This window comes from Schistocerca cancellata, chromosome 2, assembly GCF_023864275.1.
Source record: "Schistocerca cancellata isolate TAMUIC-IGC-003103 chromosome 2, iqSchCanc2.1, whole genome shotgun sequence".
Taxonomy (NCBI): Eukaryota; Metazoa; Arthropoda; class Insecta; order Orthoptera; family Acrididae; genus Schistocerca; species Schistocerca cancellata.
In genome coordinates, this window is record NC_064627.1 from 52,339,100 (window position 1) to 52,362,761 (window position 23,662).

Below are 23,662 nucleotides of genomic sequence, written 5' to 3' on the forward strand. Positions count from 1 at the left end.
ACATACACTCCTGGAAATGGAAAAAAGAACACATTGACACCGGTGTGTCAGACCCACCATACTTGCTCCGGACACTGCGAGAGGGCTGTACAAGCAATGATCACACGCACGGCACAGCGAACACACCAGGAACCGCGGTGTTGGCCGTCGAATGGCGCTAGCTGCGCAGCATTTGTGCACCGCCGCCGTCAGTGTCAGCCAGTTTGCCGTGGCATACGGAGCTCCATCGCAGTCTTTAACACTGGTAGCATGCCGCGACAGCGTGGACGTGAACCGTATGTGCAGTTGACGGACTTTGAGCGAGGGCGTATAGTGGGCATGCGGGAGGTCGGGTGGACGTACCGCCGAATTGCTCAACACGTGGGGCGTGAGGTCTCCACAGTACATCGATGTTGTCGCCAGTGGTCGGCGGAAGGTGCACGTGCCCGTCGACCTGGGACCGGACCGCAGCGACGCACGGATGCACGCCAACACCGTAGGATCCTACGCAGTGCCGTAGGGGACCGCACCGCCACTTCCCAGCAAATTAGGGACACTGTTGCTCCTGGGGTATCGGCGAGGACCATTCGCAACCGTCTCCATGAAGCTGGGCTACGGTCCCGCACACCGTTAGGCCGTCTTCCGCTCACGCCCCAACATCGTGCAGCCCGCCTCCAGTGGTGTCGCGACAGGCGTGAATGGAGGGACGAATGGAGACGTGTCGTCTTCAGCGATGAGAGTCGCTTCTGCCTTGGTGCCAATGATGGTCGTATGCGTGTTTGGCGCCGTGCAGGTGAGCGCCACAATCAGGACTGCATACGACCGAGGCACACAGGGCCAACACCCGGCATCATGGTGTGGGGAGCGATCTCCTACACTGGCCGTACACCACTGGTGATCGTCGAGGGGACACTGAATAGTGCATGCTACATCCAAACCGTCATCGAACCCATCGTTCTACCATTCCTAGACCGGCAAGGGAACTTGCTGTTCCAACAGGACAATGCACGTCCGCATGTATCCCGTGCCACCCAACGTGCTCTAGAAGGTGTAAGTCAACTAACCTGGCCAGCAAGATCTCCGGATCTGTCCCCCATTGAGCATGTTTGGGACTGGATGAAGCGTCGTCTCACGCGGTCTGCACGTCCAGCACGAACGCTGGTCCAACTGAGGCGCCAGGTGGAAATGGCATGGCAAGCCGTTCCACAGGACTACATCCAGCATCTCTACGATCGTCTCCATGGGAGAATAGCAGCCTGCATTGCTGCGAAAGGTGGATATACACTGTACTAGTGCCGACATTGTGCAGTGTTGCCTGTGTCTATGTGCCTGTGGTTCTGTCAGTGTGATCATGTGATGTATCTGACCCCAGGAATGTGTCAATAAAGTTTCCCCTTCCTGGGACAATGAATTCACGGTGTTCTTATTTCAATTTCCAGGAGTGTATTATTTTATTTTACTCTGAGTATTACCATTTTCAGCATTTCAATACGCAATCTTCAGGCCCCAGAAACATCTATCCAAGTAAACGAACATGTCATATAGTGCCATAAATCTTTGTGTATCGTGAATTCAATCTAGAAACACAAAGTAGTCAAGCCTAAAGTAAAAGTTCAAGCTCAACATCAAATCCATACGTGTTGCATGCCAACCTACCGTGACATCAAGTATGCATATGATGTTCATCTTGAACTTTTATTTTAGGTTTCACTGCTTCGTATTTTTAGATTGAACTCACAAGCCGGCCGGTGTGGCCGAGCGGTTCTAGGCGCTTCAGTCTGGAACCGCGGGACCGCTACGGTTGCAGGTTCGAATCCTGCCTCGGGCATGGATGTGTGTGATATCCTTAGGTTAGTTAGAGAATGTAACTCTAACTGGTGATGTAACCTTGTACTATAATTATTAATAAAGTGTGATATGTAGTGTCAGCCATTAACCAGAGCCATTTTTTTTGAACTCACGATATTCGGAGATTCATAGCGCTATACGTCATGTTCGTTTGCTTGGATGGATGGGTATGGGGCCTGAAGATGGCATTGATGATGATGATGATGATGATGAAGTCCAATACTCCTTGACAGAGCGTAGGGTAGCGGTGCGGAAGACCCGCACCGCCGTACTAGGCAAGGTCCTAGTGGAAGTGGTTTTGAAGATGGTATTATGAAATGCTGTAACTGGTAACCCTCACAATAAAAAAAAATATTTTACGTTACACGACTGTTGGTGAATTTTATTGGCTGACACTTTCTCAACCAGCCAATGTTCCCTGTCCATGATGGACTAACAGAGATATTTCTTTTTTTGTCTGTATTAGGTTTTGGATTTTGCACTGCTCTGCAAAATTTAAGGACGAGATGTATAAAGTATTCATAAAATATTAATAACTCGATAGAAATTAATGAAACTGAGAGAGCACGTTGCCAGAGGTCTTGCAGTCGTGTGCAAAAAGCTGGACGGCACATGGCGTGAGGTCCACGTGACTATAGCGCCTAAGAGACCTGTCACCGCAACACCAGGCAGTTGAAGGAACGGGAAAAGACAGTGTGTGTCAACCAGCGACCAGTTACAGTGCACTGTAATAGTGTTCTTCATTACAACATGGCTCAGAGACAACATTTGAATGACTTCACAAGGGGAAGAATCATCGCGAAACTGCGAGGGTTGCCAAGAAAATAATGCACCGCACTTTTTTCTTCAACAATTCTTTGTGAACATAATGAGAATTATACACATGAAGGAACGGTGTTTTAACTACACGCCATATTTTTCTACGTAATCTGCATCCCGTTCTGTGGCCTTCCTCAAGCGCGAAACAAGAGCATGTATCCCCTGTCGAAACCAGTCCTTGTCCTGTTGGTGGAACCAGTGCTTCACTGCGTGAATCATCTCATTGTCCTCAAAATGTCTTCCACGAACGGCATGGTTTAATGACCCAAACAAGTAGAAGTACGAGGGGGCTAGGTCACGGCTGTAGGGTGGACGGGGTAGCCCTGTCCATATCCTGTTTTAAGATGTATTCAGCAGTCCTCAGACTCGTGTGAGGACGAGTGTTATCGTATTGCAGCAAAACATCTCTTGGGTTGCTGCGCCACCGAAGTCGCCAGAAGCGCGTCTTGAGTTTATTTACTGTTTTGACATATGCTTCTGGATTAACGATACCGCTTCTTTGCATCACATCAATGAGAATCACACCTTCACAGTCCCAGAACACGGTGATCATGACCTTACCAGCACGACTGTTGCTCTGAATGTTTTCTTCTGTGGGGGAATGGGAATGGCGCCATTCCATCGACTGTCGTTTTTGTTTCGATCTAAAAATGGTGAACCAAGGTTTCATCACCTGTCACAATCTGGAACAAGAAATCCTCCCCTTCAGCTGGAAAACGTTGCAACAAATCAAGACAAATGGTTTTTCTGTGCGATTTGTGATCCACTGTTAGACACTGCAGGACCCATCTTGCACACAATTTTGTATATCCAAGAGTGCAGATAATTGCATCCACACTTCCTTTGCTGACTGAAGGTGCAGCGCCAACTTCCGAATCGTAATGCGTCTGTCCTCGCAAATGACAACAACAGCTCGCTGCAACATGTCAGGTATGACAGCCGTGGATGGTCTCCCCAACCGCTGCAAATCGTACAGCTCCGCCAAACCGCCTTTTCATGACCTCACCATCCGTGCCCAGCGAGTAACTGTACTTCTGTCGACAGCGGATGTTCCATAGACTTTGCACAATCGTTTGTGAATATTCCCAACAGTTTCTTTTTTTACAGTGAGAAATCCAATGACGTCACGTTGCTTGTAGCGTACATCACCTACAGACGCCATTTTGAAACTGTCTTGTAGCAACGCTATCTGTCGGAAGCGACGGAAACTCGGTGCGCTCTCTCAGGAGACCTCAAATAATACATACGTTACGTTTCGCATGCGAAGCATTGTGCATTATTTTCTGGGCAACCGTCGTAGAAGAAAGACGAAGTGTGACCAGTGTAGCCCAGTTTCATTGGTGGGCGTCCCGAACCACAGGCACTGCTGTCCGAAGCAGAGGAGCTGATAGACCATGGTCGGCTACAGCAGCAGATGGCTGCTGCATTGTACAACAGCCAAGGAGGGAACCGCGGCAAACAGAGGGAACAATTGTAACAGCATTTAACAGGATTGCGTGGTACCTAATATCACGCTCCACAGTGTCACGGCCGACTGCATATTGGGGTGGTCTCTTTCTCCGACAACACGTGCGTTGTTTTCTGTTGACAGCCGTACATCGACGGCACGATGGAGCCAAGAGCATAGGGACTGGATCATCAAGGAATGGGGTCGCGTGCCCTTCTCAGTTGAGAACAGATGCAGTCCGAATGATTCTGGACGTACTCTCACAAGGCGAGACGTGGGAACATGCATTGCACCCAGAAACACTACTGAACGTGGTTGTTGTCGTGGACCTAGTGCGGGGAGGCATAGTGTTGCATGGTCCTGCTGATACAGTACTCTCAGCGATAAACGTTATTGGCACACTGTGCTCCTTCCCCATGTGCGTCTTTTCAGGGGTGCATTCGTCCCTGACTTCATTTTTGTATTTGTCAGTGTGCGACCGTATGGAACTGATGATGATGATGATGATGATGATGATGATGATGATGTGATGTTGATGATGATAATATTTGGTTTGTGGGGCGTTCAACTGCGCGGTTATCGGCGCCTGCACAAATTCGTAATCTTTAAACAGTCCAGACTCGTCACTTTCGTGTTCCCCTCGACTTAAATCCCTCGACTTAAAGCACTGAGGAGACATATGGCAGCACTTCCACAAGCGCAAACGACCATCGAGACCACGGTGGTGAAGAAATGAAACGCCCTACCACAAGAACTCCTTACCAACCTTGTGGCCAGGATGACAGAATGTTGTAGAGCATCAATTGCCGTCTGTGGTGATCACACACCCTATTAAGAACTGTAGCGTTCTTTATAAAAGTGTAACGTTCTTTTAAAAAATTATGTGTTTGTTTTCCAATGAATATGAAATGCGTAATGTTTGTGTTATGCAAATTTACTGTGTGATGTGTTGTAGAGCAAATGTTGTGCTTAATCAGTTTTACTGTAATCCAAAAAAAAAATTAAACAACTTAATCTGGAAAACCAATACGCAATGCCCGTGATGAAATCAATCCCCCTGAAATTTACCAAGTCTCGTGAACTCCGACTTCTCTGGCCCTGTACAATAAACTGACAAAATTCCCTGTGCAAATAAACATTGAAAGAATTTTTTCTTAGCTCTAAGAGTCGCAACTGATGTAATCTTGGTATTCTGTTCTCTCCACAGAGAGAACAGAATATTCAGTCTTGGCACAGTGAAGTGCAATGCCGGCCGTAAAATACCTTCTTCTTCTTCTTCTTGCGTTACGGCCTCTGTAGGACCACGGGTAGCCCCTTCGTGGACTGCATTTTCCTCTTCTTCTCCCAGAACCTCTTCATTCTTTCTCTTCTCCTCTCCCGCTCTTCTTCCGAGATCTTCAGTTTCCGTTTCTCCTGGCGCCTCCACTGGTGACATTCTAATCTTTTCCTGTATTCTTCTCTGTCATTGATCTCCGGCATATTTGTCGGTGTATATTTGTTCCTCCAATTTTCCTTTCCTTCGACCTGGATCCCCAATTCCAACCAGTCCTTCTGAAGTTCAACAACCCACTTGGTTCCTGTCTTTCCCCTTGTCCTCCCTGTTGTTTCCCACACTCTCTTCGTCATTCTGTCCATACTCATCCTAACTACATGCCCAGCAAACCTTGACCTTTTGAGTCTGATTTCCCCGGATATTGTTCTCATGTTCCGGTACAATTCTTCCCTAGGTCTTCGCATCCACCTCTCTCCACCTCTTTTGGGACCTAGTATTTTTCTCAGTACTTTTCTGTCTTCTTTCTCTAGTTGTTCTGCCCCATTTCTTCCTAGTGTCATCATCTCAGCAGCATATAATACTGTATTCCTCACCGTTGCCTTATAGTGGCTTATCTTTGCCTCTGTGGATATATTCTTTTTATTGTATACCTCTCTCGTCATGCAGAAGGCTGACCTCATCTTCTTTATCCTCTCTGTTATTCCCTCCTTGCTCCTGTTCCTTCCTGTTATAAATTCTCCCAGGTATTTAAATTTGTCCACCATTTGCACAGTGCCTTCCGGTGTTTCCCAGTCTGCAGTGGTGTTTAATGTCTTTGTCTTGTTATAGGCGATCCTCAGTCCCACCTTTCTGGCTACCTTACTTAAGTTGTCGAGTTGGTGTCTTTGCGTCTTCTTCCGTCTCACTTACTATTGCTATGTCATCTGCAAAGGCTAGGCAGTCCACTTGAGCCCTGTTGTCCTTTTTGTCCCCCACATGGGTCTTTGGTATTCCCATTTCCTCGTTTATTGCTCTCCACTGCTTGATCACTTCGTCCAGTGCTATACTGAACAACAATGGTGACAATCCATCTCCCTGTTTAACACCAGTCTTGATCTCAAATTCTTCTGACAGTGCTCCTCTGAATCTCACCCTTACTTTTGTGTCTGTCAGAATTTCTTTTATGAGTTCTTTTGTAGTTCCATCAAGTCCTCTGTTCTTCAGGATCCTAACAAGAGTCTGTCTGTCGATGGAGTCATATGCCTTTGTGAAATCCACGAAGGTTATTACTGTCTTTTTGTTTTTTAAGGTCCTATGTTCTATCAGTTGCTTCAGGATAAATATTTGTTCCACACAATCTCTTCCCTTCCTGAATCCCGCTTGGTAGTCGCCAGCTGTACTTTCTACCTGTTCTTCTACTCTCTTGAGCAATAGTTTTGACAGCACCTTGTATCCGACCTCTAGTAGCGATATTCCTCTGTAGTTGTTTGCATCTCTCTTGTCCCCCTTCTTGTGTATTAGTACTGCAATTGCATTCTTCCATCCTTCTGGCAACTTCTTTGAACTCCATATCTGTTGAATTATGTTGGTCATGTTGTCTATTGTTTTGTTGCCTCCCCACTTTATCATCTCGGCTGCTATACCATCTTCTCCAGTTGCCTTATTATTCTTCAGATCGCATATGGCATGTGCGACTTCATCCCTGGGTGGAGGGCGTGGCTCTCTCTCTCTTCTGTGTCAGTCCCCAGTTCCAGCTCTTCTTCAGGTGGTTCATAGTTCAGCAGGTCGTGAAAGTGCTCTGCAAAAATGCGACAGTTCTCCTTCGCACTGACAGCCAGCTCCCCTTTCTTATCTCTTATAAACAGTTCTCTACCCTTGTATCCAATCACTCTTTTTGAATTTCCCGAAAAAGTGTCTGCTGTTGTTTTTCCTGAAGTTGGTCTCAATCACGTCCAGTTCCTGCTTCATCTTTTGTCTTCTGGTCCATCGTATTGTTCGGGCTGCTTCCTTTCTTGCTCCTAAGAAAACTTCCCATTTTCTGGGTGCTTCTTGCTGCTCCAGCCTCTTCAGGCTTTCCTGCGAGTCTCTACCGCTTCCTCACATTCCTTGTTCCACCACCAGTGCTTCCGTTTCTTTTCTTCCTTTCCCCATAGTTCAGCCTGTTTCGCCATATTTCGCTTCATGTCTTCCCATTCATTATGTGATTCAATTCCTTCCTCATATCTGGATCGATTGTGTCTTAATTTGTCTCTGTCTACCTTTATGTTTTCTGTTCTTCTGTTCGTTTGTGGCAGTCTGTCCCTGTTTGGAATCCAAAGGCACTTAAATACCTTCTTACAAATAACATCAGTAGATCTGCTGATAAATGAATAATACTGCAAATGTTCATTGAAAATACTGGATATTGGCTCAGCGCTGTGCAATGCTGTCCGCATTGAAACTGTTACAAACATTAATACTTTTCTGATTCTGGCACATTAATATTTTTCTCATTGCGATTGAAAAATGATTTCTTTTTAGAAAAATATTCATTGGATTTAAATAAACACGACATGGAAGAGGATGAGGTACTGATAAGGGGTATGCTAAGACCGAAAGCTTCAGTTTGATAATTGTATTCAAAATAGTTTCTCCTTCACAAAATCTGTTACGAAACGTTTTACATTACCTTCAAAATCAGTGAGCTCCTCACTTATTGACGTAATTAAAAACACTTGGATTGTTACTTCTGAACTGTTCTACGTTTGACAAACTAGATTCCAAAATTTAGCTTCTCTGTATCAGGATTACAAAACACACAAAAATTTACAAATATAACATGCCTAAGCAACCTATACATTAAATCTCATGGAAAATAACTGGTTCCTACATTCAGCCAAATCCACAAACTGCGTTAGTGCATACTTAAAACTAAATATACAAAATTACATTACCTTACAAATTTTTCCTTTGAGTTACAGTATAAATTCGTCACTCTTCTATTACTGCCATAGACAATGGTCACTTCAATGGTCACTATTTGTTAACAATCAGTATCACTTCAATTCTTGATAATCTTATAGCCTCACAAATTAATAATACACACTTTACACTTTTATAGAAATAACTACGACCTAACATTTCTGGCTCTGTGTGGGCATAAACAATATCATTCATCATTTCATTTTATAAAAACTGTATTACGCTGCTTCCATAGACCAACAACTAAGTTCTCACAGCTAGCCACACAATTTCAAATCTTACGTCCTACCCATGACAGTGCAACGGCAGCTGCTACTGCGTTCCGCACCCTCCTACTTACAATCGATTCTGCCACTCAGGCAACAACTTTGGTTCAGTGGTGCCAAAGATACAATCTCTTCTACATATGATAAACGTTTCAGGACATTTTTCATGAAATATATTACAAAATCGGGCTCCACGTACAGGTGGACCCCTCACAGAACCACGTCCTGCCTTTTTCAATGTACATGGGACCATCGCAAATCACGATGTGTTTATTGTGTTTGCATATAAGTGTCGGCACTGACACATCATGCGAAAATTATTTTGATCCGTAAGTTTCGTACATCACTATACGTCGTGGCGACAGATCGATCCTTAACGAAGCACCAATGCTATGGTAGGTTGGAAGATAAAAACATCAATGTCGTACGGCATTGTTGGCTAGTACATCGCACATGGTACGCTCAGTCGCCTGTTGGAAACGTTGTTCCTTCTCCACACACACTGACACCTTTCCATGCGGGTACATCTGCATCTACATCATGCTCCGCTAGCCACCCAATGGTGTGTGGTGGAGGGTACTTTCGGTACCACTATCTGATCCCTCCAACCCTGATCCATTCGCGAATAGTGAGTGGGAAGAATGATTGCCGGTAAGCCCCTGTATTGGCTCTAATTTCTCGAATTTTCTCCTCGTGGTCAATACGCGAGATGTATGTGGGGAGAAAAAATGGTTCAAATGGCTCTGAGCACTATGGGACTCAACATCTTAGGTCATAAGTCCCCTAGAACTTAGACCTACTTAAACCTAACTAACCTAAGGACATCACACAGACCCATGCCCGAGGCAGGATTCGAACCTGCGACCGTAGCAGTCCCGCGGTTCCGGACTGCAGCGCCAGAACCGCTAGACCACCGCGGCCGGCTATGTGGGGAGAAGTAATATATTGTCCGACTCCTGAAAATTCCTGTTCTGAAGGTTCAATAGTAATTCTCTCCGTGATGCACAATGCATCACTTGTAACGTCTGCCAATGAAGTTTACTTGGCATCTCCGTAACGCTCTCTCGCTGGCCTAAATTATCCCTTGACGAAACGCTCCGCTCTTCGTTGGATCTTCTTTATCTCCTCTATCAGTCCTACCTGATAAGGATCCCAAATAGATAAAGAATATTCAAGAATCGGGAGGGCTTTACATGCCACTTCTTTACGTCTTTAATTTCCTGAATGAATATTTCGATGATCGTGTGATTGCTTTGGGCTATCCGAAACATACAGGAGGCGGCGTGGATTGGCCTCCCTATTCGCCAGACATGAACCCCTGTGACTTCTTTCTATGGGGACACTTGAAAGACCAGGTGTACCGCCAGAATCCAGAAACAATTGAACAGCTGAAGCAGTACATCTCATCTGCATGTGAAGCCATTCCGCCAGACACGTTGTCAAAGGTTTCGGGTAATTTCACTCAGAGACTACGCCATACTATTGGTACGCATGGTGGATATGTGGAAAATATCGTACTATAGAGTTTCCCAGACCGCAGCGCCATCTGTTGTTGAAAATTGTAACTACTGTAATTTCGAAAGTTTGTCTGCCTGAAAATGTACTGTTGTCCCAAGCATATTGCAACAAACGGTGTATTTCTATCGCTGCTCGTTTAGTTTTTATTGCCGTTTCAAATATACCGGTCATTTTTGAAACACCCTGTATGTTGTAAACAGCAACGGTCCTATCACACTTCCCTGAGGTACTCGGATATTACCTTTACATCTGTCGATTTTGTTTCGTTAAGAGGGACGCGTTGAGTTCTATCTGCAAGAAAGTCTTGAATCCAATCGTAAGTCTGCTCCGATACTCCGTAAGCTCGTATTCTTTCTTTTCTGTAAACGGCAATGCGGGACGGTGTCAAATGCCTCACTGAAATCAAGGAACACGGCATCAGCCTTAGCGCCGTTGTCCACTGCTCTCTGGATCTCATGGTGTCCAAAAGAGATCATCTTGAGGATAAAACATGTTCCATAATTCTACAACAGATTGACATCAACGATGTAGGTCTATAATTGTGTGGATCTGTCTTAGACATTTCTTAAAAACGGGAATGACCTGCGCTGTTTTTCAGTCGCTAGGTACCTATCGTTGCTCAAGCGATCTACGATAAATTACCGCTAGAAGGGGAGTAAGTACTTTCGTATAATCGTTTTAGAATCTTATACGTGTCTCGTCTGGTCCTGACGCCTTTCCACTACTAAGCGTTTGTAGCTGCTCTTCAACCCGCGATCGGTTATATCAGCATCTGCCATTTCGACGTTCGTACGACGATTGAAAGGAGGGACAATGTTTCGATCTTCCGCGGTGAAATAACTTCGGAAGACCGAATTCAGTATTTCGGCCTTCTCTCTATTATCTTCCGTTTCGGTGTCGGTGTGGTCGCTGAGAGAATGAACAGATGCGTTTGACACACTTACTGATTTTACATACGACCAAAATCTCTTAGGATTTTTACTCAGGTCTGTTGACAATGTCTTACTTTCAAAATCATTGAACGCTTCTCTCATTGCTCCCCTTCGTTCAGCTTTTGTTTGTCAGCTAGGTTTTTACTTCTCTTGAATCTGAGATGAAGTGCTCCTTGTTTCCATAGCGCTTTTGTGACATGTCTATTAAACCAAGGTGGATCTTCCTCGTCCCTTAAAACCTTAGAACATACTTGTCTAGGGCATATTGAATGATGCCTTTAAATTTTTTCTCCACACCTTCGCCCTCATCACCGAATATTTGACACTGACTGCTGAGGCATTCTGAAATTTGCATCCTGTCACCCTTGCTGGGGAAATGTATCACCCTACCTTTCATAACGTTTCTTGTAGGACCCATCGTCACAGATAGCCTTATGATCATGGGAGAGGTGGGTTGTTTGTGTAATCATATGCGAGTGTAATGGATGCCTGTATAGTGAAATGATAAGTTTCTGTTGTGTAATGATGATGAGAGAACGGAGAGGGCGAAACCTTGCGCCGGTACATAGCCCACCCATTTCGAGTAGCACCAAGGAGTTCGCAGAGTTTATCGGCCCCGTTTAACGGGCGGAGAACCGACCATAGTGTCACATTCCACTCACTTCATGAGATACTGCGGAGAAGTTGAGAATTTAATTCAGGACATTGGCGCAAAGCTGGTGATCAGGCACTTCACATCACCATCACCATCTCTCCTCCCCCTGCTAGCCATGTGGCCAAATACTGTCACTGAAAATTTCGTCCACCATCAGGATTCGAACCGACTCACCTTTGAAGCGAATGCCACCGCACAAGCATGTGTTTGTGACATTTGCTCTGGAGATGAGTCGGTAGGAATACAGTGGCGGATACATGGGGAGCGCGCAGGAGCCCCCCTCCCCCCCCCCCCCCACCCCACTTGCGGGGCCGCCCGCATTGCCACCTGCGCCGCCCCCGCCAGTCAGCCCGTACGCTATTCGTTCGTTTCTTTCGTCAGTCGACTCTACTGAAGCAAGTTAACGAGTAGTTGAACTTTCATATGTAGCACGCTCGTCAGCGTCATCGTATTTTATACGTTTCTGCAGGGTGTTTCAAAAATGACCGGTATATTTGAAACGGCAATAAAAACTAAACGAAACACACCGTTTGTTGCAATATGCTTGGGACAACAGTACATTTTCAGGCGGACAAATTTTCGAAATTACAGTAGTTACAATTTTCAACAACAGATGGCGCTGCAAGTGATGTGAAAGATATAGACGACAACGCAGTCTGTGGGTGCGCCATTCTGTACGTCGTCTTTCTGCTGTAAGCGTCTGCTGTTCACAACGTGCAAGTGTGCTGTGGACAACATGGTTTATTCCTTAGAACAGAGGATTTTTCTGGTGTTGGAATTCCACCGCCTAGAACACAGTGTTGTTGCAACAAGACGAAGTTTTCAACGGAGGTTTAATGTAACCAAAGGACCGAAAAGCGATAAAATAAAGGATCTGTTTGAAAAATTTCAACGGACTGGGAACGTGATGGATGAACGTGCCGGAAAGGTAGGGCGACCGCGTACGGCAACCACAGAGGGCAACGCGCAGCTGGTGCAGCAGGTGATCCGACAGCGGCCTCGGGTTTCCGTTCGCCGTGTTGCAGCTGCGGTCCAAATGACGCCAACGTCCACGTATCGTCTCGTGCGCCAGAGTTTACACCTCTATCCATACAAAATTCAAATGCGGCAACCCCTCAGCGCCGCTACCATTGCTGCACGAGAGACATTCGCTAACGATATAGTGCACAGGATTGATGACGGCGATATGCATGTGGGCAGCATTTGGTTTACTGACGAAGCTTATTTTTACCTGGACGGCTTCGTCAATAAACAGAACTGGCGCATATGGGGAACCGAAAAGCCCCATGTTGCAGTCCCATCGTCCCTGCATCCTCAAAATGTACTGGTCTGGGCCGCCATTTCTTCCAAAGGAATCATTGGCCCATTTTTCAGATCCGAAACGATTACTGCATCACGCTATCTGGACATTCTTCGTGAATTTGTGGCGGTACAAACTGCCTTAGACGACACTGCGAACACCTCGTGGTGTATGCAAGATGGTGCCCGGCCACATCGCACGGCCGACGTCTTTAATTTCCTGAATGAATATTTCGATGATCGTGTGATTGCTTTGGGCTATCCGAAACATACAGGAGGCGGCGTGGATTGGCCTCCCTATTCGCCAGACATGAACCCCTGTGACTTCTTTCTGTGGGGACACTTGAAAGACCAGGTGTACTGCCAGAATCCAGAAACAATTGAACAGCTGAAGCAGTACATCTCATCTGCATGTGAAGCCATTCCGCCAGACACGTTGTCAAAGGTTTCGGGTAATTTCATTCAGAGACTACGCCATATTATTGCTACGCATGGTGGATATGTGGAAAATATCGTACTATAGAGTTTCCCAGACCGCAGCGCCATCTGTTGTTGAAAATTGTAACTACTGTAATTTCGAAAGTTTGTCTGCCTGAAAATGTACTGTTGTCCCAAGCATATTGCAACAAACGGTGTATTTCTATCGCTGCTCGTTTAGTTTGTATTGCCGTTTCAAATATACCGGTAATTTTTGAAACACCCTGTATCTGCTACGTATACCTACGCATACCTACGAGAAAAGTCGCGGCCTTTCTAATGATCTCGATACGTTATTCTGTCTGGCATTTCTTCGACAAAAGTCGCGAATATTCTACTGTTTTGTGATTAAAAAGAGACTAATGGGAGAGACTCTCCAATACAAGCAAACGAGCATAAACGCCCTTAATGATCGTGATTCTATTATGCAAGTATTGTCTGTTTTTCCTAGATCTGACTATCCTACTTTGCACACGCTGTACAAAATATCTGCTTGTCTATCTGTATCTATTGGTACAGCAGAAATAAGTTTTTCAACACTGCCGTGCACAAAGACATGGCTCAGGGCGACAATGGAGGAGGATCGACTTAATGGCTTAGCTCTGTTGAACACTCACCCTGACATTTATTGTCCTGTTGACGATGTAATTAACCAATTTGCTGGGACGAGTAGGCGCATAGAAATCATCATTTAAGGAAGAGAACCACAACTGTAACTGTTTTATATCATAAGATGGTATTGTATTGCATATGTGTTTAATCAGTTTAAATACATCTTTCTTAAACTTGCATGTAACTTGATTATTTTTTATTACGGTAAAAGTAAAGATAACTCAAGATATCTTTAGCGCCACCTGCTTCAGTATTTTCTGTATCCGCCACTGTTGTAAAATGACAGATTCTGAGTCGGTCGGAGAAGCCACATAGAAAGATTCAGATAATCTGTGGAGTTTACATGGGTATTTCTTGGTATATTGAAAAGAAGCATTTGAGGATTTCGGGAATTAATGTTAACTAAGTGTCTTATGGGGGGTGGGAAATTTTGTGTTGGTTGAGTATTTAGCATATTCTTGAGATGCTAAGCTAACAGAACCTGTAATATTTCTGGCTTTGCAGCTATCATATTCAGATACAAAAAGCTTAGAGCAGTTGAGAAAGATGACGTAATGTCACATCAGGTACGCCGATAGATGGGGTAGCGTGAGAAAGACCGCCCAAATCGTGTTCTTTCTCCGCGACTGGCTGCTGTGTTCGGAAGTTGCGCGCCAAAAGGGTAACCTGTTATTAATATTAGACAAACTAAATAGCGTATTTACTTGCAGTTGAAATTCAAAAATGGTTCAAATGGCTCTGAGCACTATGGGACTTAACTTCTGAGGTCATCAGTCACCTACAACTTAGAACTACTTAAACCTAACTAACCTAAGGACATCACACACATCCATGCCCGAGGCAGGATTCGAACCTGCGACCGTACGGTGGCGTGGTTCCAGACTGTAGCGCCTAGAACCGCTCGGCCACTCCGGCCGGAGCAGTTCAAATTAAAGCATCTCTCAATAGCGTGCTATCATTCCGTTTTTTTTAAGTAATAATAACGAGCTTAACAGTAAACAGTTGCTAAACGAAAAGGCAGACGAAGCATTTCGGCGATCTTCGGATCGCGCCTAACTTGGATGATGGGCGAAGTGGTTCGGCTGTAAGATCAGAGCAGTGTCGGTCACACATGTTGGCCGCGCTCAATGTGAGTTGACTTCATTACTGACCTATGGTTTCTAAGTGTGAGAGTTGATTCGGCAGCCTCGGAGGACAGACATGTCTGTTGCATCGTTGTCAAGACTTTTTTTTTATCAATGTATGGGTATTTGGACGTATAGTTGAGAACAGTGTCATAGTACTTACGGAAACACGCAGTTCATAATTTTGTTGAAGAATGGAAATTGTTTGTGACTCTAAAGTGGAATGTAATTGTGCCGTTTCTCGCGTTATGTCAATAAAAAGCGAGTGCCATCCCATATAAACGAACTTATTGAAAATTTAATTATTCACATAACGCCAATTCTTCTCTAAGTCTCTTACAGCCTCAAGATAACGGATTCACGACCTACGTGCTGTTTTCTGGGCAGGGGACGACTACTGTAGAAGACTGCAAATTGGTGAGCATTTATTAGACCTTATGCATTCCACTCTGGGCAGTGGAAGCAATAGGCACCTAGTGGAATCCTACAAGGGAACCTCCCCATCGCAGCCCCCTCAGATTTAGTTATAAGTTGGCACAGTGGATAGGCCTTGAGAAACTGAACACAGATCAATCGAGAAAGCAGGAAGAAGTTGTGTGAAACTATGAAAAAAATCAGCAAAATATACAAACTGAGTAGTCCATGTGCAAGATATGCTACATCAAGGATATTGTAGGGTTAGTAGTGCCGTGGTCTCGTGGTTAGCGTGAGCAGATGCGGAACGAAAGGTCTTTGGTTCAAGTTTCCCCTAGAGTGAAAATTTTTACTTTCTTTATTTTCGCAAAGTTATGATCTGTCTATTCGTTCACTGATGTCTCTGTTCAATGTAATAAGTTTAGTGTCCGTGTTTTGCGACCGCACCGCAAAACCGTGCGATTAGCAGACGAAAGGACGTGCCTCTCCAATGGGAACCGATAACATTTAATCGCAAGGTCATAGGTCAACCGATTCCTCCACAGGAAAACACCTCTGGTATATTCTATACGACGCTGGTGACGGCATGTGCGTCACATAACAGGAATATGTTGCCCACCCACCTAACTTGTACACTTGGCCAATGGGTGAAAAGATTCTTCTACCTTGCCCGATTTAGGTTTTCTTGTGGATGTCATAATCACTCCCAAAAAAGTGATGAAAACATAAGAGTTTGTCACATAAACTGCAACAAATAAATGCAACAGTTTCACAGTCGCACAGTTTTCCCTGTGCTCTGTCAAAACATATGTTTCTAACGTTTTCAAATTTTTCCGTGTGTAGACTGTCAAATCCTGCATGTTTCCAAGCAAATCTGAACATGTCCTGGAATTTTGGAGAGCGAAGTTGAATATGTGTGAGTACCTGAACTTTGATAATTGTCTCAAAATAAGAAATTAAACTTTTCACAGGAGGGAAGACTTGAACCAAGAACCTTTCGTTCCGCAGCTGCTCACACTAACCACGGGACCACAGCACTACTGAGCCCACAATGTCCTTGATATTGCATGTCTTACACATGGACTACTCAGTTTGTATATTTTGCTTATTTTTTTCATAGTTCCACAAAACTTCTTCTTGTTTTCTCGATTGATCTGTATTCAGTTTTTTCAAGGCCTATCCACTGTGCCAACTTATAATTAAATCTGAGGGGGGTGCGATGGGGAGGTTCCCTTGTTAGTAAAAATGAGATCAGTGACACGCCGTCTGTGGTAACGCAGAGTAGGTACGAAGGAGAGAAGCATTCTTGACGGAAGGGATTTATCATATGCACGTATTTATCGCCCCCTCTCTCACTCTTCGCCGCGCGGAGTGGCCGCGCCGTTTGAGGCGCCATGTCACGGATTGCACGGCCCCTCCCGCCGGAGGTTCGAGTCCTCTCTCGGGCATAAGTGTGTGTGTGTTGTTCTTAGCATAAGCTAGTTTTAAGTGGTTCAAAAAATGGCTCCGAGCACTATGGGACTTAACATCTGAGGTCATCAGTCCCCTAGAACTTAGAACTACTTAAACTCAAGGTACCCTCCGCCACACACCGTCAGGTGGCTTGCGGAGTATGGATGTAGATGTAGATGTAGATGTAGAAACCTAACTAACCTAAGGACATCACACACATCCATGCCCGAGGCAGGATTCGAACCTGCGACCGTAGCAGTCGCGCGGTTCCGGACTGAAGCGCCTAGAACCGATCGGTCATACCGGCCGGCCAGTTGTAAGTGAAGTCTAGGGACCGATGACCTCAGCAGTTTGGTCGCTGAGCAATTCACACACATTTGAACATTTTTTTCTCACTCTTCCTCTCTCCCCTTCAACTTGCCGCAAATCCAGTGATCTATACGGTGAACCGACTGCTCCCCATGAAATCATGTTAACTGAAAAAACAGAGTCGGGGAACGGTTAATTAATCGCCCATCTGAATCAATAGGTGTGGCCCGGTTGAATGTGAAATATGGGTACCACACCTCTTATAACGTTTTGCATAAAACTACTAAATTAAACTAACAGTTCTATTTCTTGCTAGATGCACTTATGATATTCTAATCACTGGATGAACAATACAAATGAGTACAAATGCGCACAAGAAAGCAAAGACATGTATGCACGACCTCGATACAGGTGGGTGGGTTTCAGATGGAACGGTATAAAAGCCACTGCCAGTAATTATGTACAGCAGCTACATATAAACAGAGACCTCCGCGGCAGGGGACTTACAATCGATCCGTTCATGTCAGCACACGTTGCCACTATGTTCCAAAAAGCTGCACGCGAAAATATGATATTCAGTGGGTCATACCTCCGGTTTGTCGAACACAGACAAAAAGGGATCAAGCGTTGTGGACAGTCCTTGACCTAGCGGTCATTTCTGGTCCTATCGGAAGAACAGCATGCTGCAGCTAACTTTCAGTACAGGGTCAAAATTTAAGCATTACACACTTCCTGCAGTCCAGGAAAATTGAGCAAATCGGTTGGTTCTTTTAAATTAAGTGTGGTCAGTTATGGACCTTAAGTGGCTTATAAAAGCGCCATTCCTTCATGGGCAGTTCCTGAGAAAACCCGGAAAAAACCATGATTTTTGAGTAAGAAGAGTACCACTTCTATTCGTGGCTCATGGTCGAAATTTTTATCACGTGTTCTTGAAATGACGTTCTCGCGGAACCGTGAAACGTTTTTGGATATCACTCTCCGTTAGCGGGGTCCAGTTCAAAATTACCGTATTTATGCACGTAAATATGTAGGGTTAATATCCGATCTGAAGGGGGTGATCGAAAAGTCAGTATAAATTTGAAAACTGAATAAATCACGGAATAATGTAGATAGAGAGGTACAAATTGACACACATGCTTGGAATGAGATGGCGTTTTATTAGAACCAAAAAACTACAAACGTTCAAAAAATGTCCGTCAGATGGCGCTTCATCTGATCAGAATATCAATAATTAGCATAACAAAGTAATACAAAGCAAAGATGATGTTCTTTACAGGAAATGCTCAATATGTCTACCATCATTCCTGAACAATAGCTGTAGTTGAGGAATACTGTTGTGAACAGCACTGTAAAGCATGTCCGGAGTTATGGTGAGGCATTGGCGTCGGATGTTGTCTTTCAGCATCCCTAGAGATGTCGGTCGATCACGATACACTTGCGACTTCAGGTAACCCCAAAGCCAATAATCGCACGGACTGAAGTCTGGGGACCAGGGAGACCAAGCATGACGAAAGTGGCGGCTGAGCACACGATCATCACCAAACGCCGCGCGCAAGAGATCTTTCACGCGTTTAGCAATATGGGATTTTTTTAGGTTCTAATAAAACCCCATGTCAATTTTTACCTCTCCATCTACATTATTCTGTGGTTTATTAAGTTTTCAAATTTATACTGACTTTTTGATCACCGGGTAGTTTTAACTGACGTAGTGTACACATGGCAACGGTTCTACGATCATTAAAAAGGTTCTGTCACAAAGCCGTGCTTTTAGTCGGCATTTTCTCACCAATAAAACTTTATGAAATGTTGTGTCTGTATAATGGGCGCTTCACGCGTGTACAGCTACGAGTATGCCCAAAGTGGTACTGCACAGACAAAAAATTTGCTTAAAATGGTACTTCACACCCTGAAAAGATCTTAAAAAGAGTGTGAAAAATTATGTAAACTGGAAAGACGGCAGCTTCAGCAATATATTTCTAATAACATTTTCACTCTTTTAAGAAACAAATCACAATCTGGGCGTTTTCGATGCTTTACTATCGATGAGCAAGGTATCCAGAAAAATGTAAAGCAAATGTTTTGTGTTTGCCTTATACACTGAAAAGCCAAAGAAACTGATACACCTACCTAACATCGTGTAGGGTCCCCGCGAGCACGCAGAAGTGCCGCAACACGACGTAGCATGTAATCTACTAATGTCTGAAGTGGTGTTGGAGGAAAGTGACACCATGAATCCTGCAGGGTTGCCCATAAATCCGTAAGAGTACGAGGGGGTAGAGATCGCTTCAAAATACACGTTACAAGGCATCCCAAATATGCTCAATGATGTTCATGTCTGGGGAGTTCGCTGGCCAGCGGAAGTGTTTAAACTCAGAAGGGTATTCCTGGAGCCACTCTGTAGCAATTCTGGACGTGTGGGGTGTCTTGCTGGAATTGTCCGAGTCCGTACGAATGCACAATGGACATGAATGGATGCAGGTGATCAGACAGAATGCTACGTACGTGGCACCTGTCAGAGTCGTATCTAGATGTGTCAGGGGTCCCGTATCACTCCAACTGCACACGTCCCACACCATTACAGAGCCTCCACCAGCTTGAATAATCTCCTGCTGACATGCAGGGTCCATGGATTCGTGAGGCTGTACACGTCCATCCGCTCGATGCAATTTGAAACGAGACTCGTCAGACCAGGCAACGAGTTTCCAGTCATTAACAGTCCAATGTCTGTGTCGACGGGCCCAGACGGGGCGTATCGCTTTGTGTCGTGAAGTCATCAAGGGTACACGAGTGGGTCTTCGTCTCCGAAAGCCCAAATCGATGATGTTTCGTTGAGCGGTTCGCGTGCCGACACTTGCTGATAGCCCAGGGCTGAAATCTGCAGCAGTTTGCGGAAGGGTTGCACTCCTGTCACATTGAACAATTCTCTTCTGTCTTCGTTGGTCCCGTTCTTGCAGGATCTTTTCCGGCGGCAGTGATGTTGGAGATTTGATGTTTTACCGGATTACTGATATTCACGATACACTCGTGAAATTGTCGTACGGGAAAAATCCCTATTTCATCGCTACCTCGGAGATGCTGTGCACCATACCTCGTGCGTCGACTGTAACACCATATTCAAACTCACTTAAATCTCGATAACTTGCCATTGTAGCAGCAGAAACCGATCTAACAACTGCGACACTTGTTGTCTTATATAGGTGTTGCCGACCGCAGCGCCGTACTCTGCCTGTTTACATATTCTGTATTGGAATACGCAGGCCTTTACTAGTTTCTTTAGCGCTTCAGTGTATATTCGTTTTCTATTTTGTTAGTGAAATAGTGGAACATATCACTGCTTAGCCATCTCATCACCTCGTGCCTGCCACAAACTTAGCTTCAGCGAAGCACTGCAATCCGCTCGGTGGTAAACCACCACATTCATTTGGCAGTCCACCAGAAACCGGTCCGCGGTTTCGTCCTTTAAGCTTCGGCGCTGCAGGCTTGCTAACTCGCGGCGAGCGATACATCGCGGGTCGATAGCAAGACTCTGCAGTCGACTATGGACCGCCACAAAATGAAACATCTCTGTTGATTCAGCTTGTTGTGAACATATTTTCTAACGGAGGAGGAGTTTTTGCTTTAAAAACTTAGTACAGAGGTGAGTATAATTTGATAGTAAATCGGTGGAATTCATTTCAACATTTTTGAAGCTGCAAGGAAAAATATCTACAATTTACGAACATTTTAAGAAAAGGGGATCTGCAGCGCATTTCCACAGGTCAGGCAGGCAATGATTAGGTGACGAAACTAAGCATAAACTGTTACAAGAGCCCAAAAAAATCTATCTGTAGGCTATCTCTCGAACAGGGCATTTCTAGAACTTCTTTTATGTAAGGCCAAATTCAAATATTACCTACCTCGTATCATACATGGGCTATTGGAAGGTGATCTCTATCACATGCTTCAGTTTTGCGAGTTAAATTAATTAGGTAGCAATAAGTTGTTTTGTAAGATAATTTGGACTGATGAGGCAATTTTCAAATTATCAGCCATGTCAAAAGAGACATCTGTAACTTTCGGTTTACAGAGAACCATAGACCATGGTGTTACCGTTTGGGAGTAACTGGCCTTGGTTGACTGATGGAACAACAACTCGAGAGAACTACTTGGAATGTTGACAACCTATGCCATTCTGGGAATACAAAGAACCTACGACGACTTCAACTCACTTTACTTTCAACACGACTGGTCCCAACAGCATTACGCAACAGCTATGCGAAACTACGTTGATGACGTATTTTGGTGGGAAAGTTATTGGACGGTGAGGGGCAATAGAAACGCCATCCAGATCCCCCGAGCTTGTGCTGATGGATTTCATCTTTTGTGGTTGCTCTGAGGTGTATACTACAAAACAGCAAACAACTGAGGACTTGACAAAAGCTATTTACATTGATTCTAAGAAGTGACTTTGTAAACAAGTATGCTCAAGCGTTCCAGGACGTCTGACGAAATACGAGGTGCATTCAAGTTCTAAGGCCTCCGATTTTTTTTTTCTCCGGACTGGAAAGGGATAGAAACATGCGCATTGTTTTAAAATGAGGCCGCATCCATTGTCAATACGTCCCAGAGATGGCAGCACTGTACGGCAGATGGAATTTTACCGCCAGCGGCGAGAATGAGAACTGTTTTAAATACTTAAAATGGCGACGTTTTCCTTACTTGAACAGCGTGCAATCATTCGTTTTCTGAATTTGCGTGGTGTGAAATCAATTGAAATTCATCGACAGTTGAAGGAGACATGTGGTGATGGAGTTATGGATGTGTCGAAAGTGCGTTCGTGGGTGCGACAGTTTAAAGAAGGCAGAACATCGTGTGACAACAAACCCAAACAACCTCGGGCTCGCACAAGCCGGTCTGAAGACATGATCGAGAAAGTGGAGAGAATTGTTTTGGGGTATCGCTGAATGACTGTTGAACAGATCGCCTCCAGAGTTGGCATTTCTGTGGGTTCTGTGCACACAATCCTGCATGACAACCTGAAAATGCGAAAAGTGTCATCCAGGTGGGTGCCACGAATGCTGACAGATGACCACATGGCTGCCCGTGTGGCATGTTGCCAAGCAATGTTGACGCGAAACGACAGCATGAATGGGACTTTCTTTTCGTCGGTTGTGACAATGGATGTGGATGCCATTTTTCAATCCAGAAACAAAGCGCCAGTCAGCTCAATGGAAGCACACAGATTCACCGCCACCAAAAATATTTCGGGTAATCGCCAGTGCTGAAAAAATGATGGTGTCCATGTTCTGGGACAGCGAGGGCGTAATCCTTACCCATTGCGTTCCAAAGGGCACTACGGTAACAGGTGCATCCTACGAAAATGTTTTGAAGAACAAATTCCTTCCTGCACTGCAACAAAAACGTCCGGGAAGGGCTGCGCGAGTGCTGTTTCACCAAGACAACGCACCCGCACATCGAGCTAACGTTACGCAACAGTTTCTTCGTGATAACAACTTCGAAGTGATTCCTCATGCTCCCTACTCAACTGACCTGGCTCCTAGTGACTTTTGGCTTTTTCCAACAATGAAAGACACTCTCCGTGGCCGCACGTTCACCAGCTGTGCTGCTATTGCCTCAGCGATTTTCCAGTGGTCAAAACAGACTCCTAAAGAAGCCTTCGCCGCTGCCATGGAATCATGGCGTCAGCGTTGTGAAAAATGTGTACGTCTGCAGGGCGATTACGTCGAGAAGTGACGCCAGTTTCGTCGATTTCGGGTGAGTAGTTAATTAGAAAAAAACATTGGAGGCCTTAGAACTTGAATGCACCTCGTATATCAACAAAAATTAAAAACAATTCGAGAAAGAATTTTATACATAATCCGGTAGTTTCAGTAAAGCGTTCAGTTATTTTAGAATTACCATCGTTGGTTTTGTATTCAATTAGGTTACGTTCTGCAGTTTTTGGCACGGCCCGTATAGTACTTTTTCTCAATGTGTACTGAAACCATCACGTAGCGGAAGAAAAGCAGTGTGAATTTTTTTTAGAGAAGAACCAGAAAATAAAGAGTAGAGTGGTATGTGTCAGTATGCATCAAATTAAAAAAAAAAAAAGCATGTATGTGTAATGAAACTCAGCTACAGAAGCCAGTGACTAATGAATCCATTGTAACGGACCTGTTTCTCAATAAATCCGAGTACTTAAGTTATACAATTTGCACTCCTGTACACCTGTTGATGAATATTAGATTAGAAGAATGGTCGTTGCAGAACGATGCGCTGTGGCCTGTTGTTGGAGTTCCAGGCGCAGCCGCTTGGCTTA

General features: G+C 44.8%; 1 protein-coding gene across 1 annotated transcript in view; it reads right to left on the minus strand.

Annotated features, from left to right (window-relative positions):
- LOC126150785 (uncharacterized) overlaps window positions 1–23,662 on the minus strand; it is a 127,824-nt gene that overhangs the window by 96,359 nt on the left and 7,803 nt on the right. The window lies entirely within an intron of this gene.